The sequence below is a fragment of the Spermophilus citellus genome (genome assembly GCF_964194105.1).
Source record: "Spermophilus citellus genome assembly, chromosome: 6".
In the NCBI taxonomy this organism is placed as follows: domain Eukaryota; kingdom Metazoa; phylum Chordata; class Mammalia; order Rodentia; family Sciuridae; genus Spermophilus; species Spermophilus citellus.
Genome location: NC_138187.1, coordinates 4,351,690 through 4,372,557, shown reverse-complemented (window position 1 = coordinate 4,372,557; position 20,868 = coordinate 4,351,690).

The window sequence follows — 20,868 nt, the reverse complement described above, 5'->3', positions numbered from 1 at the left end:
CGACATGGCGGCTGTTATCGGGGTGTGCCTGAGATGCGAGATTCACCGTCCTCTCCCTAGTCTTCCACTGAACTGGCGTTTCCAGGGCCTCAAGTCTGTCGCTCTCTTAAAAGTCGCCTTTCTGTAGCTGTCGTGAATGGCGGGTCTTGTGAACAGGGTGAGAACGTCACCAGTCCCCCATCACCGACCTCAGTGAACTTACCCTTGCAGGTTATTGCCCGTGCCATGTAGGCTTGTTGCAGGCTGATGCAAAAGTCCTTTTAAGATGGCAGTGTCACTGTGATTTTTAGAAGACTTCCTTCCAAGGTAGAATCCTGAGTGCAGAGCCCATTCAGAATTAACTTCAGAGTGTCCCCATGACGTGGGTTGGCTTTTAAAACCCGGTTCCGATTCTTGAACCACGTGGGATGGAGTCTTAAAACCCACTTTACCATCCTCCTAAATCCTGGGAGCATGTTCGGAGATGCCGTTGGAAGAGGGAGAGACACGGGTTTTCTGTGAGCAGAGGGAGGTCTTCGTGGGCCCCGCCGGGGATGTGTCCTTCTTGGTCTGGCTTCACCATGCCAGGCTGCCCAGGGCTCTGTCTTTTTCTCCTTCTCATCCCACAGATTAGGTGCCGGTGACCTTCTGTGGTCGTGTGGGGTGTGAGCCACCACTTCCTGCTTCCCACAAGTCGGAGAGCCGGTGACTTCCTGGCAGGGCTCCTGCCCTTGTCTACCCACCGCCAGCACGTGGCTCCTCTGCTGCCCCGCTGCGGCCACCTGGTCCATTTGCAGAGTTGCTGTTAGGGGACAGGCTTGGACCAGGTGCCGTGCCAGCAGAACAGGTGTGGTCCTCGGGGGGCTTTAAGTCCAGGGGCGGGGAGGAATGCATAATGCAAACGCAGGTGAATGCGGTAAAAACAAACGTGTTCCTTGGCCTAAAAGAACAAATGCACCTGACTTGGGCTGGGTCAGTAAATAAGAGATAGTTTACTCCCCTTAGAATGAAGAATTTATAAAATGCTACCAAGGAATGCTAAGTTTTTAAACAGTTGAGGGTCATAAATAGACTCTTGGCAACTGGCCGGTTCCACTGGCTGGTGCCACACTTAAGTGCCCACGGATGGGACAATGTGGAAAAGCTGCTTGTTTTATTTTTTAGCATCAGTCTGTTAATTTAAAAGTACACCGAGAGGGCATCATCAAAGGCAGTACCTCCATGTGGAGGCACCCGGGGCCACAAATCTAAGCTCTCCTGGTGGCCCTTGGAAGGGGCTTGTCTAGTTCAAAGCCCTGAGCGGGGAATTGCATTTACTTTCCGGCGTCCCCTGAGGTTGGCCAGTCCCAGGAACTGGACCATCAGTGAATGTGGAGCATGCTGTCCCTCCGCCCCAGGTACTTAAAAATAGACCAGAATTTCCTCCTCGGGCGCCTTTCAGATCCACTCCAGCAGACTGACAAAGGCCCTTCCCAGGGCAGATTTAAAGTGGGAACAACATGAAAGTTTAACAAGGCGAGTTTGTGCCGGTTCGAGGCACTCCACCTTGAGCTTCCCCAAGTTCACTGCTGGTCGGACCAGGGTCCCCGGGCATCCTGGACCGATTTCCTGGATGCTGGGATCCTCCACAAAGCATTGAGGAGGTCCCATCTCTATCATTGGTTTTCTCTGTGGGAAGATTGGGAATGTGGATTTGCATACCCGTTACTTACTGCAGGTAGCTGTGACCTGGGACGTTTCTACAGCGGATGCTTCTGGGCTAAAGATAAAGTCGGTTGTTTTATTCCCCCCCCCCCCCGCACCCCCCCTTCCTCTACTTAACGTCAGGGACTGAGCCGTTTGCTGCTCTCTGCTGCCCCCTGTTGCTTGTAACTGGGAACAGTTGGTTTTCCTCTGAAGGTGATTCTTAAAATAACCATTACAAAGAGCTTCCTGTAAGGTTGAACATTGGGTTCCTGGCTTCCTGTGAGGTTGACTGATCTCTGAGACTGACTTTTAAATGGAAGTTGAGCTAAATGAGGAAGAAGGCATCGAGCAAGGGCAGGACTTCCAGGGCTAATGGAACAGCCAGAGGAGGGGTGGTCAGCTGTGGCTCCCTCCCCAGCTGGCCTAGTCCAGCCATGTGCAGCTAGGCTTCCTTTCTTCCAGCCCCGGTTGGTTTCTGGAGGTGAGCTCAGCAGCAGGAGTGCCCTCCTTGTCCCTGTTTTTCCAGGTCTGCACCACTGCCTGGAGCTGACAGGAGGAGGGGCTACAGGCATTGGTCAGTGGCTGGTATTTTGAGTCCTCGAGTCAGACCCTGGCTTCCACCCTCATCAGCTATGTGACTGAGTACACATCTGCAAGGTGGGAATTAGAGTAGACACTGGTCCAGGGGTGGTGAGAGGCAGCAAGAGAGTTATAGGACCTGTCATCGTGGGTCACTCACTAGTGCCCATGCAATTTTGGACACGATACTTCCATTACCTTTTTAATCCTCATGACATTCTTGTGACCTCTGTTCAATGACCATCTCCCTTTTACAAGACAGAAAGTAGAGATTTGAAAAGATGCAGTAACATCATTGAGGTTAATCATCACGTCTTCCTGGGGGCTTGTTGTCTGTGGTTTCATTTTCGTTTTTTAATTTAGGCGATAAACAATAGAAAGCCCTGACACCCTCAGCAATCACCCTCTTGTTCTCATTGGCCAGGTTTGCAGTAAGTGCTCTTGTTTTATCCGGCCACCAGGGCTGGGATAATCAGTGGAGCCTGTACAAGTCCAACCAATTCCCCAGAAAGGAGCGACCTTCTCCCAGCACGCAGAGGTGGTCCACTCAGATAAAACTGGGGCTGAGCCAGGGAGACAGAACACCCTGGGGACAGCTGTGTTTCTACCAACCAACTGGGTCCACCCCACAGAGCTGGGTCCATCAAGGCTTAATCCCGGGTCATGCACTTTGGCCAAGAGCCCCAACACCATGGGTCTCATATGAAGGGCTTTGCATAGAACCTGGCGCATGGCAGCCCCTTTCTGCAGTTACGCACAGTTGTAGCTGAAAATATGGACCCAGTCATGTTCTGAAGATCACACTGTGGTGGTGGGGGGGAGGGGAGGAGGGCCTTAGCAAATTCTTCTGTGATAATGTGCAACGGGCTTCACTAGCTGAGGTCACAAGTATGGGGACCAACGTTGGAAGAACTTCTCCTAGAGGAGACGTTTGGATTTAATAGTTTCAACCAGATGTCAGTTCTTGTTTGTTCCTCTCCTTGGTCTGGGTCCCTCAACTCCAAAAAGCCTCTTTCTATCTATCCAGTTCCATCTTTTCCAGCCCCAGTGGAGAGGATGGGAGTGGGTAAAATCTTGAAGCAGAAGAACTGGCTTAATGGAGATCTGTGGATTTATTTGCAGGATTGTGTCAAGAGGAAGCCTCTCAAGAGAGCTTGGGATGTTCTTTTGACTTTCTTCTTCAAAACAATGTTGGATTTTAGAAAACAATAAAAAAAAGTTTAGTGGAGTTTAATGGCTAAAATGTCGCAGCTTTACCACCCAACATTTTTTGACCTTGGACAACTTAATCTTCTGGGTGGAATGATAATACCTCCCTCTTGGGGATCTACTCCCTGAGATAATGTTGGACAGTGTTATTGCACAGGGCCCAGAACTTCCCAGTGTTCAATAATCCCCCCTCCCCCACCCACCATGGTCATCTCTTAAGTCCTTTAGAGACTGCTCCTTCAGAGATCCAGGACCCTTTCTAAGGCTTTAATAGTCTGAAGAGGGAGGAAGAGAAAGAAAACCACACCACTCTGGTGGTGTGGTGGCTGTGACATCAGCCTGCTCTCTCTGTGTGTGCTTGTGTATCTGGATTCCCTCGTTAGGAGTAAGGTCAGATGTTCCAAGACGTTGCAAAGAGGCCACCTCGGCTGGGAGCAGCGGCTCTCTCCTTTATGTCTGTCAGGACAGGCACATTAGAGCCCCACAGAGGGGGAGTCTGAGAGCTGGAGTGACTAGTTCACTTTGACCTTCAGCTCTGTATTTGACTTGAAGTGGCTAATGGCCAGGTAACTGGACTCTGAAACGTCTCCGTTTCTGCAGGGTTTTCTTGTGACGGGGGAGAAGGACGCTCAACAGTCATCAGAGCTCATTTGCAAGAAGAGTTTTCCTCTTCCCCAATCCACTTGCCCGAATCCACTTCTGTCCTCAGCTCACTCGCCTCCTTTTTTCACTCATTCAGACTATTTTTAGGCACAGAACTGGGGACCAGATAAAATGTCGAATACCCGGGGCTCATTGTCACTCTGTCCACTTCTTCCCCTTATAACTTCCGGATCCAGGACTTCTCCTGTTGGATTTAATTCTGAAACCACCGAGTTGTGGGAAGGGAACCACCATGTGCCATTTTCATGCCGTCTCCCCACGACTGTGCTATTTACTGCTTACTCTGCCCTATGCATTCTGTACTTCAGATTTTTTCATTTTCAGACAAATGTTCTGAACATACAAATATTCAGCACTCCACTTATTCTGTGGAGTGCTGAATGGGTGCTGAGGTTGCTCTGCAGAGGGTTGCCGATTTCCCCTTCCACCTGTAAAGTCTGGTGCTCTTGTGACAACAGCACCCCAGTTCACTGAGGATGTCATCTTAAACATAAGCCGAGAGTGAGTGCAGGGTCATTGATACCTGATGTGGAAAAGACCCCATGTCCGTGTTGCTGAATGGCTGAGTACCCATGCTTGGTTGAGGGGGTGCAGGTGAAGTGGGTTGGAGTGTTGTTCTCCTCAATATGTGAACTCATTCTCTGGGAGATCACTTATCTCTATTTCCCTATGAAAGATGGATTTTTAAAGAACACTGACTTTTGTGTTAGATCTAACTATGTGCCTAAATTCATTTCATCACCTTGCACAAAAGCAGATCTTTGGTAAGCTAACCCGAGTCATGCTCCCTGAGGTGTTCTTCCCTTAAGGTAGAACCCTCCTAGCACCAGGCAGGCCCCTGCCACATGGTGACAAGGAGTGAGAGAGCATCCGAAATCCCCTAAGAGGAGGAGAGGGAAATTTGATGGAAATCTAATTTCTGTCACCAAATTTAGGTTATGAGATGAACAGTTAGATTTATGTGGAGAGATTCACACCCCCTAGGTATTATGTCTTTGGAACTGCTGCCAGGTGAAGAGTGACACATTTTTAGGGAAATTCAGGTTCAGTGAAAAGGCTTTTCCTTGGACAAGAATTATAGCATGATCCACCCGCCCATGCACATGCAAACTTTTAATTAACTGCCATATTCTTATTTAACAGCGGCATTCAAATATATATGGTAGGTAGTCTATGCATACAGAGGTAGAGATATGATAACAATATAGCCTCAGCTGTGATTCCAACATCCAAAGATAACCATTGCTAACATGTTCTGCAGAGTTTTTCACTGGGTATACTTACATATTTGAGGACTAGGGATCACTGTACCCTGCTTTGTCTTAACATAGTATGAACATTTGTTTGTGCCATAAATGTCTTTCTAAAATACATTTTAGGGGCTGGGAATGTAGTTCGATAGTAGAGAGCTTGCCTAACATGTAAGGCCCTGAGTCTGATCTCCAGCATCATGCACACACATAAACCTAGAATCCCAAAGCCCATTTTGTATAATTACACGTGTTCTATAGTGAGCAGTAGTTAACTAATCCTCCATTGTTGGATATTGACGTTGTTCTCCATAAGAAAGCTCTCTGTGTGTGTGTGTGTGTGTGTGTTTAACTTTTATTCGAATCAAGCACATTTTCTCAGTCCCTGGAGTAGCCCTAACAAACCTCACAAGGTGAATTTCGGAGAGAAGCAGCCCACGTCTTCCTAATTCACCACGTCATCTATAACAGTGGTCATAGAACACACCCCTCTGATTCCCTCTACCAGAGAATTTACCTCCTCGTTATTTTTTCCCCCCGTTTTCCAGCCTGGATGCATCAGATGGACCGTGTCGTGTTCCTGGGAACATTTCTGCAGCTACTTAACAATATGGAACATGTTGTCAATCAGGGTGTTTTTCACAGATGCCATTTTGTCACACAAATGTTGATTAGCTAGAGCACGGTGGTGAGTCTTCTGATGTGCTTTAGTAATAGTCACTCTGCTATGAGGAGAGATTCTCTAGATAAGCCTTTTCCATGATAAACAAACAGATAGATCAATCATTCCCTTTCTCACCCACCATCCAACCACCATTTATTTCTCCTTCCCTCCCTCCCTCCCTCCATCTACCCATCTGTCTACCCATTGAACATCAACCGTGTGACAGGCCATATGTTACATGCTGGGGACAAATAAATGAGCTAGATTGAATTCTTTATCTCATGGTACTTATAATTTAATGCTATGTCCCTATGATGAGGTTCTAGGATTTGGGGGGAACCATGAGCCACATGAAATTTTGATATATGTGCTATCTGTACAACCCTTGTGTGTGTGTGTGTGTGTGTGTGTGTGGACTTTTGTGAAGAAGAGATCTCATTCTTCAGATCCTCCAGAATGCCCGTGATCCTAAAAACAGTAATATTAATGGCTAAATATTGGGGAGACCACCAAGTGGTCAGTTGTCTTGTGGTGTGAGGATGGCTAAAATGGAAGTATGGGTTCTGTGTTCAGGGAGGGGGATCCTAACTGACCTGAGTAATGAGATGCTAAGGGAAGCTCCTTGTAGTGACCGAGCTGAATCTTGAGGGATGAGTGGGATTGGAAAGATGAAAAATGCTTTGGGGAGACATCAGTTCTGGGCAAAGGGAACAGCACGTTGAAAGGCCCAGAGGCACAAGAGGTTTGGATGGATTGAAGAAACATTTATCTAGGATGATCGGCACCTCAGTGGTGGTTTATGGGGAGGGTGAGAGACTAAGGCTGGAGAAGTTGGTATGACCCAAATGCCGAGAGGCCGTGTGAATCCTCCCCGAAATCTATAGGAGATGAAACAATTAAAAGATCTTAATTTTTAGACACAAATATTCTTGCCAGGGTCTCTAGCCTTACCCAATAATGATGTATTTGGTGGTCACTAGAGGGCTGTGCCAGGTGCCTCTTCTTGGGCTGTGGGGCCCTTGGGGATGTGTATGCAGGAACATAAGGCCCTGGAATGGCAGATGGCAACCTTCCCAGCTGCAGGTGGGCAGTTGACACACGTGAAGAACACACACTGCCGAGGGCTTCTTAAAGCCTCGTCCACTTTGCATAATCATCTGATTGGACCTTCTGAAGGACTTTCAAAGGCATAAATTGCATATCCGTTTCCTATGGCTGCTGTCACAACCACAGCCTTAGTGGCTTCAAAGAGTTCCATTTATTATCCTGGAGTTTTGGAGCTCAGTAGCCCTGAGTGGGTAAAGTCACCGGGTGGGCAGGGCTGCCCCTCTTCTGGAGGCTGTCCACAGGGCCCCTGTCCTCACCTTTGTCCAGAGCTTGCCTGCCTGCCTGGGGTCCACCAGCCATGGCGGCTCCAGAGCTTCTCCAGCACCTCCCTGGGTGTTTCCGCCCCTCCCTCCCATTTGTGGACGCTGGTGATTACATTGGGCCCACCTGGATAATCCTGGATCATACCCCATTTCTAGGTCAACTGATTAGTCATTCCTTCTGCCTCTTTAATCCCCCGTTTCCCTGTGAAGTGTCGTGTTCATAGGTGCTGGGATTAAGGCAGAGACACCTGCGGGCCATACATTGCTCTCCACAGTTCCCTGGGTAAAGCAAACTCCCAGGTTAACATCACACAGCTGTTGAGGGTTAAAGCTGAGATTTGGACCCACGATGTGTCTGGCTCCAAAGTCGGCAGGTGCCAACAGTAAGCCGTGGCCCCACGCTAACCACCAGAGGCAGCGAGAGTCTAGCATTCTGACGACTTCCTAGATCAACAAGTTTTATTGGGAAGAAGTCTAAAGCATCTGCTCTCCATATTGGCCCCCTGAAGGCAGGGCTTGCTGGTTCCTTCTGACGCTCCGACATCTCTAATGAGCTGCCAGGCCCCTGAGTGAAGTGTACTGACTCCTAGGTGACTCCGCTCTTTCCCTCGGCTTTGTCACCCTGGTGTCCCTGAGCTCTCCAGGTGGACAAGCTGTGGTGGAGGGGGGCTTCGTGGCTGGTCGCCTCATTGTCTTGCTCCTCCTCTGAGAAGAGAAGCCAAGCCCTTTCCATCTGGCTGCATCCTGGCTTAGTCACCCTGCCTGCCTCTGCCACTCTCGGTCAGCCATTGCGCGAGGTGGACAGCACATGTCTCCCTCTCCCGGGCCTTTGCACTTGGGTTCCTCAACCTGGAAACTTCTGTCACTCTCTTCCTCAAGACTTTTGAATATCAATAAGGTTTTCAAATGCCTTTCCTTTATTTCTTGAATCCCTACTCCACACATAAATGAAGTCACCTGTCACCATCCCTGATCACACTCTTCCTTCCCTCTTAATGAATGTTTTCACAAGACACTTCCCTTTTCCATGGGGTAAGTGGTCTCCGTCTCTTTTATCGCCACTTTATCCTCTCGCTCCATTAATTACATTTTAGATACTCTATAAATATAATAGGTGGTGCTCTAGAATTGTTATGGCTCTTTTTCTCCTGTTACTGGTCTCTGTCCATCGGTCTACCTCTCCATCATTTATCCATCCATCTATCCATTCATTCATCTACCCACCCATCTACCCACTCATCCACCCCTCCATCCACCCATCCACTTACCAACTCTCCTATCACCCATCCACCCATCCACTCACCAACTCACCTACCCCTCCATCCACCCGTCCACTCACCAACATTCTATCCATACACTCATTCACCCACTCTGTCTACCCACTCACCAACCTACCCACCTGTCCATCCACCCATCCACCCATCCAGCCATCCTTCATCCATCCACTCACCAACATGCCTGTCTCTCCACCCATCCACCCACTTATCCACCCTTTCTCCTTGAAGACATACTTGAGAGCATTTAACAGTCCTTTTAGATTTTTTTCCATTCTTTTTTTTTTTTATTCCTTCTTCATCCTGAAGTCTAAGGTGGGGACGGGCTTGGTGGTGAGGGCAAAACACAGACTTCCAATGACAGTAAAAAAAGAATGCTTATACAGCCTTCATCATAAAAATACGGGCCCAGGAGCCCTCTGAAGTGGGTGTTGGAAATAACCCGTCCTAAAGATGGAAAGGCTGAAAGAGCAGCCCCGGGAAGTGTCTGAGGTCGTTCAGGAGGCAAGTGCAAGGCCAGGAGGCAGACGGCACCCTCCATCTAGGCTCTCCTGTCTTCCTCTTTCATCTGAGCGGCCACAAGTACAGCCCTAGAAAGAGAAGTTCTAAGAGGTTGAAGTGGAATGGACACTTCCCACAGGCCTTGTGCTCAGTGTCCGGTAACATCCTCCTAATACAAATCACTCTTTTAGTTTCTTTGTTTTGCAAAGACACTGGTTGGTTAGCCCTTGAAAGACGTGCTGCCATTGATATCTTCATTGGCTGTTCTGTGAGGTGAAGAGGTGTCTGTGGATGAGTTCAGGTCCTCGTGGTTTAGGATTTCAATATGAACTGATTAAAGCGAGCAGCATGCTGTTCTGCAGAGAATGAGAGGGATTTTTTAAGAACACAATATGCGCTCATGCCTAGAGAAGGGCCTGGCAGGATACCCCACAAATAGGACTGGCGGGTGATGGAGGGCAGGGTGGAATGAAGGGTATTGATTTCATGAGCCTTCAATCTCATCTGCAGTTTTTGCAAACAAAGGACAGGTATTCATGCCCCGTGTGATGAAACTGTAGCTGGTACAGGGAAAGCAAGCGCAGGCCACGGGATGCTCCGAGTACTGTGTGTTCTCGGAAAGGTCGCTTTTCCCCTCCGCCCAGCCCTGCTTGCTTCTGCAAGAGTAGAACCATGCCCTTTATAGCCCATTCATGTTCGGTAGAGGGTTTCTAATTTGATTTTCAAATTAGTGGTCCTCTCGACTACTTACCCCAGTGTCGCCATGGAAAAGGCTTAAAATGTGCCTGAGAAACCTCCTGGGAAACAGACTCTTAGTTTTGACCTATGTTTTGTTCCAGTGGCATCTCTAAGCGTGTCGGGCGTGCAGGGCAGATCCTCCCCCAAAGTGCCTGCCATGGAGGAGAAGGACCAGACTCTGCCCTCCGGCAGCAGCTTGCCTGTTATCACACCCAGAGTCACCATCCAGAGACCTTGAGGGACATGGTTTTGAAAAGAGGCTCCTCATCCGACTCATTTCTTTTTGACTCATTTCTTTTTATGGCACTTCCCAGTAACCGGGAAGCGTTGAGGCAAAGAAGAAACAGCTAATATGCAAAACCTAAATCACTGGGACTCCCAGAGAAAGGCAGGATTAATCAGACCAGAGAGTCACCCAAGGAGAGAATTGACGTGCTCACAGATGCTACAGAACCACAGCGGCCAGGTTCCCTCTGAAGCCTGAAAGGAGTTATTTTAGAACAAAGGAAAGGAAGGGCTACTTTTGAAGGCGGTGGGTCACTGACCCCTAGCTCTGCTGCAGCGGCAGCTTCAGATCAGAAACCCTGGGCCTTGCCGGCTTTCTGATTCAGTTCCCCCTCTGCGTATTGTGGCAGACCCAGTATCAGCCTGAGGGTGTCAGTGTGAGCGTGATGGTGTCAGGTGTGCAGGCCCCTGGGTGCCTGGCAGGAGTCCACATCATGTTAGACGTTATCCTCACCGACAATGGAGGTTGTCAACAGAAATTGGGGTTCGTGAGGTTTAAAGAACTTCAATAGATTTGGGATTCCTCTCCTTGGGAGACATGTGGAGTCGCTCTGGGGAAGGTCTGGGCAAATGAGCCACATCAATGTGGTCAGTCCTTCTTGAAGTCTGAAGCAGGTGGCTTCGGAATGTTGTCCCACTTCTAAGGGCAGGGTGTCCGATGGCTGGCTCAGGTGGCTGCCTCCTTCAGGCCACACGGGCATGGTTGCCACGGTTAGGCAGCGCTGCCATCTAGTTCCCAGCCCCTCTCACCCTCTTCCTGGGTCCTCACACAAGGGAAAGGGCAGGTGCAGTTGGAAGCAAGTGAAGCTCCTCCATCTGCCACTCCTTGGGGGAGCAGACACCGAACACGCTCGCCCCGTGGAGAACGCCTCTGCCTTTGGAGGGAGCTGGGAACCAGCCAGCACCTGGCTCTTCTCAGCTCTGATGAGTCCTTCCTCTGAGCTTCTCCACTGAAAGTGAAAAGGGAAAGAAAAAGACCTGGAGGGGAGACAGCAGAGGAGTCCCAAGGAAACTGAGGCAGAGGCCAGGCTGACCACCCACCCCAGCCTGGCTTGTTACTGAGACCCTCCGGGTTTCTCCGTGACCAGCTGGAAGGGCCTGCACCCTCAGGGTGGGACTGGCCTGGCTCCCAGCATGCCCCCCAGGCTGCAGGCCCACTGGATCTCAGCTCCCCCACTGGGGGTCCTGGGTCCCAGGTCCCACCACCCAACCCACAGCAGGTCAGAAGCCTGGCCAGCCCCAGAACTGGTCCTCCGAGGGCTTCAGATGAGGGGGATGCAAGGGAAACAGCGCCACGTCTCCCTCTGCCTCCGACTCCATGTTGCCATGGGGACAGGACATGGCTTGTTCATGGTGAATGGCTGGCCACTGCTTTTATATGTGCTCTCGTTACTGCACCAAAGTCATTTATAACCTAATGGAAGGAAGTCCCGGGAGAGGAGCATCGTGCTGCCTGATTGTTCCAGGGAGGAAGGAGAGGCCTTCTGCCCCAAGAAGAAGGAAATGGGGAGAAGAGGAAAGAAAAACAGAATGGAAGTTTTAAAAATCAGATTTTTCTGAAACATTCCCCATCTCCCAAGTGCATTTTTGCATCATGTGGTGCCGCAGTCTGGCTGGGCACAATTCACGAGCCACTTGTCAAGCAGAAACGAACTTAATTTTTAGAACCACACACTCCAAACCACACAGCTCTTCAGGAATTCCCTCAGAGCCCAACTGCCACCACCGGCTTCCCACAAGCCTTCCAACCCACCCCCCCACTCCTGCTCTTGAGGCCGATTGGCTTGGTCGCGTGGGCGGAGCCAAAAAAAGTCCCCCAATGAGCAGCTCCGTGGTCTGAAAGGGCAGGGAAACAGCCCAATGAGCATCACCGCAGAGAAGCCAATCAGTTGGCAGCTAGAAGTTTGCTGGGGCCGATGTGAGCCAATCATCAGCTGACAGCTGGAAGTTTGCTGGCAGCTGGAAGTTTTCTGGGGCTCTCAACATCTCCCCCTCTCTGTTTAAACAACAAGCATATGGCTTAGGGACCGTGCCTGCCTTAGGTTGTCCAATACTACATATGGTCCTTACCCGTCATCGGATGAGCTGACCTCAAGGCATCAGCCTCCTGTCTTAGGTTGGTACCATTGCAATTGGATCTTACCCATCATTGACTACCGGTCCAGCATACAGCCACACCTGTGGATAGGTCTTTGTACCAGCGGGGGGGGGGGTGAGGTTCTTTGCCTCACCTCTGTTGGCCCCCAAATTTTAGCTGAACGACCATTACAAGCAGAAGGGAGGAAGATACACCAAGCCAATTGACGGCTCCTTTTGGAAAAATTGTACCCACCAATGACACCTCAGCAAAAATACCCCAACACTACCACAAGTCGCTGCACCAACAGATAGTTCACAATGCATACAAGTGAGTTCACAATGCATACAAGTGATACATAGTCCAGGCAAGTTCTGCAAGCAGTTCAGTGATGGCTCCTTTTAGAAAAATTGTACCACCAATGACACCATCAGCAAAAATACCACAACACTACCACAAGTCGCTGCACCAACAGATAGTTCACAATGCATAAAAGTGAGTTCACAATGCATACAAGTGATATGTAGTCCAGGCAAGTTCTGCAAGCAGTTCAGTGATAGCTATTGCAGAAGCTATAGATTGGTTTTATCTTTGTCTTCACCGGCACTGGGATGAAGATAGGAATTCTGGCAATAGTGGCTAAAGAAAAAATTATGTAACTTTCCAGAAGGCACTAAAAGAAAACAATTTTCTGAACAATTTACATTATCTTGAACAGAATTATTAAATATAATGAAAAGGAAAGGTGAAAGTAAACAAACAGATCTGTTAACCTCCTTTTTTGTTCACATATTAAAACAATCCTCAACAGCTGTTTACCCAATTTAAATTAAACCATTTAAATCACGTGAATTAAAAAAAAATGTGGATCCATTTTTTCATGAGCGCTCGTCATATATGATATATGGACATACGCACATACAAACATACAACACAAAACACAAGTGTGCATACATAATATAATACATACAACACATAATAGTAAAGGCCTTGTAACTTTTTACAGGTGAAATCTCCACTGCAATGTTTAAAAACTCCATAGTCAAAAAATACAGCTGATCAGCAAAACATTAACCTAGGTCTGTATGAGCTAAAAAAAAAAAAATAGAACTTCATGATGTGGGAAAGGGTAATAATAAAATAGATATTGAAAAAAGCATCCTGGTTCTGTCGCAGATGTAAGGATAGCCAAACTGGAGTTCTGGATATCAGCTGTTATGGATTTGAGCCAAATCATCTTCTTTTTGGTCTGTAGAAATCGCTCTAGTTAGTCTCTCTGGAATCCAAATTGGCTGCTGTTCTTCCTGTGGAAACACACAAACAGACCCCCGACTCCAGACAATCACTGGGTCAGGACCTTAGTTAATCTCTCTGGAATCCAAATCGGCTGCTATTCTCCCTCTATGGCATCGTGGGCAAATACCCGGTATTCTACTCCTTTGATACCTATTTTTGTTAAACCCTCCTCCTATGGGGCAATTCCTTTTAAAATGTCCTGTTTGTTCACAATTGTAGCATGTTTTTGGCCTGGCATCTAAAACCTGTTGTACTGCAGCTTCCACGACTTGCCCTTGTTCATTAATGTCTCTACATAATTTAATATATGTGTTTAAATCTTCATGTTTCCATGGTCTAATGATATCTCTGCACCAACGATTCACTTGCTCATAAGCCAGTTGTTTTATTAATGGCATTGCTTGTTCTGTATTCCCCAAAACTCTGGTAGCTGTTTGAATAAGCCTATCTACAAATTCAGCGTAAGGTTCATGAGCTCCTTGTATTACCTTAGATAATTGACCTTGTAAACCTCCATGTCCTTGTAAAGTCTTCCATGCCCTAACTGCCTCTGCAGCAATTTGTGTGTACACACCAGGATCATATGCAATTTGTTGCTGCTGATCCTCATAAGGTCCCTTTCCTAACAACATATCTAGATTTCTCTGAGGATAACCAGCTGCTGCATTTCGCCTAGCTGTCTCTGTGCAAAATTCTTCATTGGCAACCTTCCATAACAGGTATTGTCCTCCATTTAGCACAGCTTTACACATATTAGCCCAATCTGCTGGTGTCATGTTCAAGTTGTTAATGGATTCTACCATGCCTACAGTGAAGGGTGCTTGAGGACCATAGGTTGTTACAGCCTCTTTTAGCTGCTTCACTGTTTTGAAATCTAAAACATGGTGAATTCGCTGCCCTCCTGCTTGTTAAAATACAGAGCATGCTGATCTTTGAGGTCCTGTCTCAGGATCCCATCTATCAACTACGGGGGTTGGGGGCCTCCCAGCATATGGAGGTGGAGCTGTTGGTTGCACACTTATGCCCTCTGGTGATAGAAAGGTGTTAGTAGCAGTCTCCTGTTGTAACTTTCCCCCTGATGGCTTTTTCTGCTCTAAACTTTCTTCCTCTGTCTGACTAGCTCGAGAGACCTTCTCTTTTACTTGAATTTTTTCCTCTGTCTGACTAGTTTGAGAGCCCTTCTCTTTTACTTGAATCTTTTCCTCTGACTAGCTCGAGAGGCCTTCTCTTTTACTTGAATTTTTCTACTATAACTATAATACAACCCAACAAGATAACGCCAAACAAAACTGAAACAGAGTGAAATAAAAATGGAACAACAGAAAATCATTATAGCCTTTCTATCCTCCTGAAATGTCCATCCGTCCTTTCTCCCTATCTGTTCCTCAGATGTGAGTGGTTTTTCTTCCACCTTACTCATCTCCAGGGACAGGCAACTTAAAACAAAAGTGAAGCAAAATGAAAGAGGAATCTTAAAATGGCTACCCATCCTCTTGCCCTGCCCTCAGGGGCGAGCAGTTTACCTTATCACTTACCCTCAGTCGTTCCCTGGGCGGCCCACCAAATGCTGCAGTCTGTCTGGGCACAATTCAGGAGCCACTTGTCAAAAGAAACGAACTTTATTTTTAGAACCACACACACCAAACCACACAGCTCCTCAGGAAAAAACCCTCAGAGCCCAACTGCCACCACCGGCTTCCCACAAGCCTCTCCACCTCCCACACTCCTGCTCTTGAGGCCCATTGGCTGGGTCGTGTGGGCGGAGCCAAAAAAAGTCCCCCAATGAGCAGCTCCTTGGTCTGAAAGGGTGGGGAAACAGCCCAATGAGCATCACCGCAGAGGAGCCAATCATTTGGCAGCTGGAAGTTTGCTGGTGCCGCTGTGAGCCAATCATCAGCTGGCAGCTGGGAGTTTGCTGGCAGCTGGGAGTTTGCTGGGGCTCTCAACAATGTGGGACCACGTTCACTCTGTGTTTATCCTTAAACTTATTTGGAGCTTTTTTTTCAGTAGCCATTATCCCATTTTCTCAAAATCTCTTTAGGACTGCTTGCTCTCTTCATATCCTCCGAGGAACTCTACCTGGTTCATATCTTAGCAACAGTTTTGGGATTCCAGGCCTAAACACGCTGCTGGAGGAATTCTCTGCCCCCACCGTGGCCTTGGAGGAAATCATGGATCTTTGGTTTGGAAGGTTTTTGGTTTTGTAATCATTTTCTTTTCATTGTATTTGATTTTGTTCATCCATGTTCCAGTTGATCAAATAAAGATGTTTAAAAGTCTAACCGCGGATTAGGAATCACACTCACCTTATAAAATAAAGGATAAGAGCTGCAGAGAAACCATCACAGGTCATCTATGGGTCATCTGTGTGTCAGATATACTCACCTTGCTCCTTAGCAGGTAGGACTTGCTCCCCTGGGAAGGAGCTGGAACCCAGCCTCCCAGACTGGCTGAGCCAGCTTGTGGCCCTGGTGATGGAATGCACGTTGAATGTGGAAAGACCCACTCTAGAGAAATGCTGCTCAAGTGGTGGTCTGCAGACTTCCAGCCTTCACATCACCTGGGTGTCTGTTGGATACACAAGTTCCCAGGCCCTGCCCAGACCTGGGGAGCAGGAACCTCTGGGGTGGGACCAGTGGCCCGAGGCTTATCAAGGTCTCCAGGAGATCCTTGTTAGTATGAAAGTGTGGGGACCTGTACCCCGGAGACAGCCTTGTTTTCATTCCCCCCCTTCACAGATGAGAAAAATAAGTCCATGGGTGGGTGGGTGGGTGAGTAATGGGTCCAAGTGCTCAGTACGTGGCCAAGCTAGGGTTTGAGCTCTGGACGGTGTCTCCACAGCCTGGACCACTGTGATTTGAACCACTCCATGCATGCTGCTCCCAGCTCCTGGCTCCAAGTTCTCAGGCACCTACTCTTCTATTGTTTTCCATCACCCCACCCAGCCCGGAACCTGGAGCTCCAGGGCTCCACTCAGGGCCCCATGGCTAGGAGCCATTGCTATGCCCTGCAGCAGGCATCAGTGTGCCCTGGAGGGTGGGTGACTGGGCTCCACCTCGGGTCTGGGCCGGTAGGTCTGAGAGGGCTCTGAGGTCTGCTTCTCTTGAAAGGTTCCCAGGTGCTGCTGTTGCTGCTGATCCAAGGACCCGAGGATCTGCCGGGGAGTCGCGAAGGCCAAAGCTATTTTTCAAAGGCAAAGGGGTGTGTGTGTGGCGGGGGCAGGGAGGTGAGGAGAGCCTGGTTCCGCCACTTTGTGCCTCTTGCTGTCCTTCGTCGCCTGGAATTTCTCACACTTTGCAAACTTCGCCTCATTAATCTTCCCCACTTTGGGAGGGCTTGTGTGACGGACACTGGTACCTTGATTTCACAGATGGAGAGGCAGCAGTGCCCAGGGGATGTGACAGGCCCAAGGTCACCTAGTGAGTCCCTTGGATGAACCCAGAATAGAAACACGGCTGCCTGGCACAAACACTGCTCCCCTGGTTCCCATGAACCTTCTAGCCCACGCGCTGCCTAAGCCTCTTCACGTCCTCTTTATCCGTGCCCACTAGCTCTGCGTCCAAATTTAGCTCTGTGCCTTTGACCCCATCCTCCCAAGACTCAGGTTCAAGGTTAGCACTCGGCACCTTTTGAGTTCCTTTTTACAAGGACTCTGGAAAGATTCAAAGAGCAATTAATTATCGAAACAGCCCTCTGTGAGAGCTGCTTCCGTCTTGCATCTGGGCTGCTACTGAGGGCCAGGAGAGTTCTCCACGTCATCTTTCTCCTTGGGCTTCAGGGCTGGGCGTTCCTACCTGTGGACACGCTTGCTCATCAGTGCAGACATGTGCTGCAGGCAGAGCTGGTGCCCAACACCAACTCAGTCCCGGAGACAGGGAACTATGGCCGTGGGGAGCTTCTGGGAGATGGGAAAGTACTCCCCTCCTGAGAATCTCCCAACAGGAAGGTAGAGCCGCCTCCTCCCTGGACCCCCGTGAGCAGTGGGCAAGGGCCCCCCTGGGGGAGGGCTGGCCTGGGCTGCCTTCTCTGAGCTGCCTCCTGCAGTTGTGATAGGGCAGGATGCAAATCAACAGAGGGTGGGCTGGGTAGGCGGGGTCCTGGTTCTTCATGAGGGAGAGCCTGCTTCTCCATCTGGTTGAGAGTCTGTCTTGTTAAGTGACTGCAGAGGGCAGCGAGTTTTCAGATTTACATAAAAGGAGATTTGGTGGAACCTGCTTTGCTGTATTTCATGAGCCAGTGCTCATCTGGAGGAATGGAAAAATCCATTCGGTTCAGTCAAAGTGGAAATTAGAGTAAGCGTTAGGACAGTCCGTCCGCCATTTGTTAGAGTTTAACTGTGACGTTGGTCAGCTTCCACTGCTGTTGATCTCGATGTGGAATATAGAGGATCCAGGATGTATGGCGCACAGCCCAGGGGAGCCTGACCACAGGGAAACTGACATCCACGTGGTTCAGAGCCCACGTAGACCTGAAGGGATAGCTCTGACTGCCTACATGGTTGCTAATTGGGAAGCTGGTCAGCACTTATCAATTCATGAGAAATAGCTTGAATAGGTCGATCCACAGAGGCACACCGTCTTGCAGGTCCCAGGGGAACCCAGAAGTGGGGAGCATCTTTCTGACAAGTGTGGGGTCACTTTTGGGGTGATGAAAATATTTTGGAACCAGATAGAGGGGACGGGTGGACCACACTGTGTGTGAAATGTACTAAATGCCCCTGAATCCTTTACTGTAGCATAATGAGCCGTCTACTTTGTGACTCTCATGTTAATAATTTTTTTTAAAAAATCATAACATGGATAAAAACAAGATAAATCCTCGCCTACCATCATTTTTCAACTCTTTTTTTCCCCCAAGACTTTACCCTATATTTAAGGTATCATTGAATTTAAGGTATCAATGAATCTTTTCTACTTCCGCCTTGAAGGAGTTCTTTATTTACCCTCATAGAAAACAATAAAGTGGGTATGTTTCGTTGCTGGGGACGGAACCCAGGGCCTTGTGCATACTAAGCATGCGATCTACCTCTGAGCTACACCCCAGTCTGATGCAATGCATATGAATCATTCCACAAGCCAGGATCCAGGAGCCATCTTCAGATAGGAAAGAAAGGGTGTACCAGAGGTAAAACTTGGGAACACTGAGGAGTGCATATTCCTGTTTTATAAAATGGCAGACTTGAATGTCAAGGATGAGGAAAGGTAGTCAACTTTAGATCAATCAAAATGGGAGGAAAACTTAATATTTTAACTTTATTTCTTCTCATATTTTTGATTGGTGCACGATAGTTGTACATAGTGGTGGGATTTGTTGTTACCCATTCATACATTCACACTATAACAATATAGTTTGCCCAATATCATCCCCCAATATTAATGCAAGATCTTGGTTCCTTTCACCCACCACACACACCTTGGGGTACATATGTTTAGATTTAGGGTGCATTTGAAACTCAGGGAAATCAGTTTGTATTTGCTTTATTCTTATAGAATATTGAATATTCAGTTCATCCCCTCGATTTCAAACTTCACAGGTGTTAACTACGTCAGCAGTGCAGCAACGTACAAGGGAGGGGCTCTCGTTGTTCCCAAGTTTCGTATGAAGAACTCGAGGTTCAGTAATCTTGATGAACTTGCCCAAGATAAAGAGCCAGTCAGAACCCTAGAGCCTGGGCCCCTAACACAGGCTACTGTAGGAATGGTAAGTGCTCCTACGTGTCCAAGACAGAGGTCCTGCAAGATGACTACGTTTCCAGGCTTCTCCACAGGAGCAAAGGGGGTTTTCTGCTCAGAAGGGTCTGGGTGCCTCATACCGCAGGGCAGTTTCCTCCCACAGGGTGCAGGCTCAGACCTCAGTCCCTGTCAGCTCCACCCCACTGCGGCCACTCACTAGCCCCATGACCAGCACCAAGCACACAGACCGTCTCTGCCCGTTGGCTTCCTCTGCAAACCAGGTGCAGTGCCGACTTCCCGCAGGGCTGCGAGGAGCACTCCAAGAGCTGATGCACAAGAGGGTACTGAGACGGTGCTGGGTCCTTCCTTCTGTCTTTCTGCTGCTCGATCCTGGTAGCGGCAGTACCAACGGGTGGGCCTCAGGCTCTCCAGTCCCCTTCTCCATTACAGGATCATCTATAGGCAGTTACAGACTCCTTTTGCTGAGCAAGAGGCTCTTGGCACTCGTGTGTGGATTGGGTTTGGTTACAGGCAGCCCACACCATGGCCGTCTTTGCACCAAGCAGCCTGCTCTGAACCCCACACTCCTGTCTGCAGTTCTGCTCTTGTCCACAGGCTCCCTTGGCCTAGTGTGCAGGGGCAGTGAGACCTGCATGTCAGGCCGACCACTCCTGGGAGACGATGACTCTGTGGGCCCAGCGGCAGGTGCACTGCACCAGGCCAGGCTCAGGGGCCTGGGCCGGAGCTGACTGTCTGGCTTGGGCATTCTTCAAGAGCTCCATGTTCTCGTGACCCAGGAGCACCGACTCTTGGACGTGTCGAATTCTGTTTCCTGCATGTACAGCAGAATGGCTGGTTTCATTTCCTCATAGTTAAAGTGTCTTGAAGAACGGCACGAGTGTTGACCAGGAGGAGGTTATTAGAGTCATCTGCCCTCGGCCAGCAAACGCACACACCCATGAAGGCGTTAAGACCCCCTCTCTCCCTCCTTCCTCGCTCCTTTACAGAGAATGTTGAGATGTCATTAGTCCCGTAGTAAGGGTTTGTTAATTACTCTGAGAAATTAACTGTAGCCATGCATAAACCCACTTTTAATTTGTTGGTGCTCAGACTTCAGTTGGAGCCTCCTCCTTGGTCCTTCCAAGCCCTGTTGGGACACCATCAGATGGCAGGTCAGCTGTTGGGATGTCTTTCTCTGCATAGGAAGAGCTTCTTTTAGGCAGGTAGATGTGCATAAAAGGAGGAAGGATAACCTCGTCTGGGGACTGCTGAGACTCTTCAAGGTCCTCCTTTTACCTCTCCGTTGTGGTTTCTCCCCCACCTCCTTTTATGTGACGCTTTGACCTCAGAGAAGGCGACTGAACCCTTTCCGCTTTGATGGCCAATTTGATACCTTCGTCTTGACTTGGGAATCGCCCAACCATAGCCCAGCCTTTCCATTTTGGAGTGGCCCCCAGTTTTTGGATGATGTCAGCCCTTTCCAACCCTGGGGTGCAGAAGTGACTGGTGATTATGGGTTCTTTTCAGAGAGTGAGAGAGTGCTGGGCTTCTCCACAGGATCCTGGTATTTCTGAGGACATTGGGATGCTCGCCCTGAATTCAGCCCTCTGTAGCTGTATCCTTGG